General features: G+C 36.9%; 1 long non-coding RNA gene across 1 annotated transcript in view; it reads left to right on the top strand.

Moving 5' to 3' along the window:
• The first annotated feature begins 866 nt into the window (after positions 1-866).
• The window catches only part of LOC125484754, a 29886-nt gene continuing 25015 nt past the window's right edge, over positions 867-5737 (top strand). The window contains exon 1 of the long non-coding RNA XR_007263568.1: positions 867-1041. This is a non-coding gene — a long non-coding RNA (uncharacterized LOC125484754). The remainder of the gene's footprint in view (positions 1042-5737) is intronic.

Raw genomic sequence — 5737 nt, 5'->3', positions numbered from 1 at the left:
AGGAGATTGATCATACAAGATGTTCCAATCTGTTGCCTTGCAGTTGCTGTTTACTGGATTATTCCTGTACAGATAAATGTATTACTGATAATCAATTATACTGTTCTGCATGGAATTTAAGAAAGACTAGTTGATTTGTGGTTAGCTATGTCTGTTTTGTCATCTTAGTTAAATATGGATATCACCTTAGCCTGTTTCCAATCTAATATTTCCCCAATGTCCAGTAACTCTTTCATAATCATTAATAATATTCCTGTCTTATCTCTCTCAACACTGGGATAAATACCATCTGCCCCGGGGAAATTTTTTGAGCCCCATTAGCCTGTCAAGACTTTCCACTTACGTTATGTCAAGCAATTAATTTTGTTTTGGATAACTATTTGTTAGGAAAGATGTGTCATTCAGATCTTCCCAAGAGAATACGTGGAGGAAGTGATCATTCAGAATTTGTGCTATTTTGTGCTTATGCTCACTTTTGAGCCTACTTGCTTGATTATTCTCACAAAAGGAAGGATTTTCAATCATAGCGCCAAGGTCAGGTACATGTGAACTCTGAACATACCATTTTTGGATGGTGGTCCATCTTCCGCTACCTCCTTAAAATGCTTTAATTTTAAAAAGAGGATGGGAGTGGGGGAGAACCAACAATCTCCAAGTTATTTGCTGTTAAGCTCATTGACAAGCTTGTTAACAGACACGCAAAGGAAGAATCAAATTTTCAATATTAATAATGGGAAATCTTATCGAATGGACAGTCAGGCTCAAGGGGCCAATGGGCTCCTTTTACTAATTTATATGTTTGTGTCCAAAAGTGAACAGTCTGTGGCACTTTAGCACACTGCAATTCAGAGTACAGCGGGAAGCCATTACTCATGATGAAACATCGCGCATGAAACAGAAATAGACTGAGGCAATCACGCAGTGACAGAAAGCTTCCATCACTTGAGTATTTAGCTTTCACTGCTTGAGAAGTGGGCATTTGGCATCTGTGGGGATCGTGAGCTTTCTTGGCGCTGCTGTCTTGCCAATTCAATTGTCCAGGTAACTGCAAACTATTGCCAATATTTGCCTTTTAAAATCATCCTTCAGAACGAGACAAACCTCCCCGCAGCCCTGCTCTTAACCGGGCGCTAAACTTGCTTCGATGACTAATGCAGCCTTTCTCTTTGAAAATTGTGTTCCAGGGTTCAGCGTTATGTTATGTTTGTGGTTCACTAGAACCATAAATAGAACACAAGGTAGAAAGAGGATAAACTTGAAAAGGGCATACTTTATTAAGGGTCCTCTCAGCTCCACAGCTGGTCTTAGACTGCATCCCCAGCTCTTGCACTGCGTCACCTGATCCATTATCTTAAAGAGGCAATACGCACCCAATTACATACATAACAGGTTGGGACCCCCAAAACATTCCAATGTTGAGTACCCAAACCAGGCTTGATAATTTTTTGCTCAGTCTCTGCTGCAAACTTACTATTCTATCATTGAAAGAGAATCTTAACATTATTTCTTCTTCAGGCTTTTTTAATATAGATCTTCCTTTGCCCATTGGATCATCTTTTTACTGAGGCAGATTTTGGTTTGCTATGGTAATTGGGTGAACAGTAGGCGTTGTAATCATGTCATCAGTAGTCTTCAAAACCAGTGTACAGATCTTTGGAGAAAGATGACATTAGAGTGGGGGCTCTGCAGGGAAGAGAGGTGGCCAAAAATTCCTAAAGCAATCATCCCCTTCTGAAGCTAGCAGAATGAGACAGAAAAAAGGGACAGGACATTTCTGAATTGGGCTTACACTAATCTTTTGAAGGACTGCTTGACTGCCCTGTCCATTCTTAATTTTATTCTTTTTCACTGCAGTAACTTCCACAGACTGTAACCTCCATTGCAATCATCTATTCTATACTACTGATTTTGAAATCACTTGAAAAGGTTACACCTTGTTGAATGAGATATCGTATAACTGGGCTTTTAATGGCATACCAACTTCTTAAAACTACTGCTAAACACACTCAATGGCTTGGAGAGAAACAATTTCATATTTGTGTAATTATAATGATGAAAAACATTTCCACTTTATTTTTAAGTAAGACATTTGTCTGTCTTTACTTGAACTTCTATTTTAATCTAATTTCAATTTCTGAAGCTTTAAATTGAAAGCAAAAGGATTATGGCGTTTTTAAATTCTTGTTTATGGTCTGAGAGAATACTCCAAAGAGATTGATTCCTTGATGGCCTGCCAACGTCACAACTGCTCAATGCCAAGATGTGCTCTTGACTTGACATCAGATTTAAACTGCAGTCAGAAAACGAGAAAGCCCTGCTGCAGAGATTGATACATTTTTGTGAGTAGTTTGTTCAAAGTCACTGGTGCTGCTCTTACCAGAGAACCACAGAGAGGTTACAGCGCAGCAAGAGGCTATTCATCCCATTGTGATTGTATAGGTCAAAAAAAACTAGCCATCCATTCTACTCCCACCTTCCAGGATTGGTCAGTAGCTTTATTTCACTGATGACTGCAAAATATTTGCCAGTTATCTTGCATCGATATGTTTACATACATGCGCACAAATGTAATGTAGCCCAAGTAATAGCAAAATAGAACCTGAATTGATATGTGCTTGAGCAGATGTGGCCATATTTTTAATATCTACTGGTCTAGGTACAAATTTTTCCACTAAACAAATTAGCTCATGTAAAGATTTTTTCTGTAACATTTGTTTTGTGATTAAAAGAGCAATTTATAAAGTCATCATTCTCTTCCCTAGACATTGAGTATTCATAAAAGTCTAGTGATGTTAGAGAGTAATTCATTGAGTATTTACTTTTTAATAAATAGTGGACATCTACTAAAATTCCCAGTGCATTGAAAAGTGCATAATCCTTTTCTCAGTAGTGTGCTCTATCCTAAATCATTCTATCTTCTCAGAGGTTTATTGTCAGGTCTGGCAGATGGGATGGGGTGTCAAATCTGGGAATGTTAGGGCTCAGGTGTGAATTGGGCATGCCACAATTCGTCACAATTCTTTATGGGTATCTGTCCATTCCTATCCCACTCCTCGCCAGATGTATCTCCTTTTTCTCATTTAATACTTTCTTAAATCATTGACAGCTCAACTCCTAACTATTTAACTTCCCTACCTGAGTCACTATTGAGTGGTGTTTTGGTCAAATTCCATTCTTCAGATATTTATTCCCCTCTTATGGTATCTGCATGAAAAAAGCCTTTTCTTCCTTGTTCTGGAAAACCACTGTTCAATTCCCAGTTTCCCCTTACTTTTTTACAATTCTAGAATATGCCATGACCACACAGTTACATGCCTATCTCTCTAAACAAGTCTTTTTGCATCTTTTATAAGAACAGAGTTGGCAGGGGAGAGGGCTTAAAGGAAGTAATTCAGGGTAGAAAAGACTAATTTGTATTCGTATCATACACCAGAAATCCAGGAATGTTTATTATGGTCTATCCAGCTATATAATTTCTCCAAGGACTTAGAAAGGATTTGTCAGGATAGGACATGTTTGTTAGGGTGAGAAAATGTTTTGCTTTGGAAAACATTTGCTTACAATTCCTTGCTATTCATTGATGTTCATTAGCTCTATGAAATTTGTTTTTATTTAATACAATCCGATGGATGTTCAATTTGCAGCTTGAACATAAAACTTGCATTGGAGGTCAGATGTCCATTACAGGAACCAAATAGTTGTCAACATCAATGTCAGTTTTACAATCAATCTTCATTTATTTGACAGGCTGTTTTCTCCAAAGCAATATAATTAATGCTTTGGTATAAGGTCGGTTATTGCTTATTAAATTGACACTTTATTTATACTTCTATTGCACTTCACGTCAAACCATTACTGTTATAAAATTAGTGACTAATATTGAAAATAAACAATCATAATCCATCCATTTTGGTCACTTGTAGCAGATGACTGAAGAGTAGAAGGTCAGAGGATTGAGAACCAGCTTTTTATTACAGTCATATCAGGGTTATGATGAGAAAAAGAAAATGGAGGGTGGATTCAAAATATTATCAAAAGAGAGAACAAAAATGATATAGAGCTCACAATGTGGTGGAATGCATTCTGTAATTGATGTCCACTTTCAGAAAGTATAATAAATTACAGACAATGTTATTTAGGTGGCCCTTTTCCTTTGTACATTTAGGCCAAAATATTAGAGGTGGTATTCTATCTGACAGCAGACTTCTGACAGTCATTGCTAGATTTCCATTAGTGACATAATAAGGACCTTGTGCACTGCAGCCAGGTTTATTGCTACCTGTTCAGAAGAACAGGTTCAGATCAAAAGCAGTAACATCCAGGCAAAACATTCACTGGTGAGGACCTGGCTGATTTTAATGCTCACAGACTTTCCTAATACATCAGATTATAATTTACTCGAGTATACTAGTTTGATTTAAGCAAATCAAGACCTGATGTACTAAAATAAATTGTAATCCAATGTCACAACTCCCAAATTCAGATCAGCTCTAGTAGAAGTAGGAATTGAACTTGAAATCTTCCTGGCCACTTCAAGAGTAAACAGAGAACTTATTCAATGAGTCATTGCGGAAGTCTAATTTCCTATTTTGTCAATATTTTATACTGGTGGCTGTAGTCCCAAAAGCACAAATATCCTCCCCTTTCCTACCAAATGTCTGGCCAAATTCCCCACTTCTCTGTACAAAAGCCAGTGGTCTATTCATTCACCACTGACCAAAAAAAAAGTCAAAGATTAGATATCGATTGCACCATGCACAACAATAAGACTCATAAATAGGACTCATTTTCAGTTAGTTGATTTTCTTAGCGTTTTTATTATAAATAGTAAATATTCACTGTGTTTGTACAGGAAAGAGAATCTTTACATCAAGGCTGTATTTTGCAGTCAAATGTCAATCAGAAGGTTGGATGACAGACACTGCAAAAAATTCAGTTCCATCACCTTTTAAAACCAGCATGTGACAGAAGACGTCATATTAGCTAGATCATTGTACTCAATGGCAGTAATTATCTAATTTGTTACTACATGCTAAGCAAAAATGTACATATCATGAGATACATGCTAAATTCTAAGATAGTTGAATATATAGGAATAAATAATAACCTCTCTATGAATATCTATGTTGCAATGCAACAACTTAACAGATTGATATGATTGTTATAATTACATTTATGGACAAGGTCCTCGGAAATGTTACCACAACCTCCTACCAGGATAGAAACATCAGGCTACCAATCTTTCTGCGTAATTCTGGAACCATGTTGTAACAGGTTGTATGGTCATGCCCAAATTGTCACTAAATTTTAAGCACTCAGCAGAAAGCCCATCATGAACAATTCCTGAACTTCCCACTATCTACACATACCATTTTCCTAGTGTTACTAAAATAAGATATGGTTTTCAGTCTGTGATATAAACCTTGCAATATTGTTCTTCTACACCAATTTTACATGTAAGAATTTATGTACAATATCAACGAAATGTATATTTTGCTCAGCTCTTGTACATCCATTGTGATGCACAAAGTACCTGCCAGTAAACATCTTATATAGTCAACCAATAAAATTACAATGTCAAGAAAAATTGAATACAGTCCAATACTTTCAAGAAGTACCATAGTAGACACAGAAGTACATAAGAGACAATAAGGTGCAGGACTGGATGAACACAGCAGGCCAAGCAGCATCATAGGAGCAGAGAGGCTGACTTTTCGGGCCTAGACCCTTCATCAGA

This window comes from Rhincodon typus, chromosome 13 (genome assembly GCF_021869965.1).
Source record: "Rhincodon typus isolate 14 chromosome 13, sRhiTyp1.1, whole genome shotgun sequence".
Classification (NCBI taxonomy): Eukaryota; Metazoa; Chordata; class Chondrichthyes; order Orectolobiformes; family Rhincodontidae; genus Rhincodon; species Rhincodon typus.
Note: the sequence above shows the minus strand (reverse complement) of the source record. Positions and strands in the feature narration are given on the sequence as shown.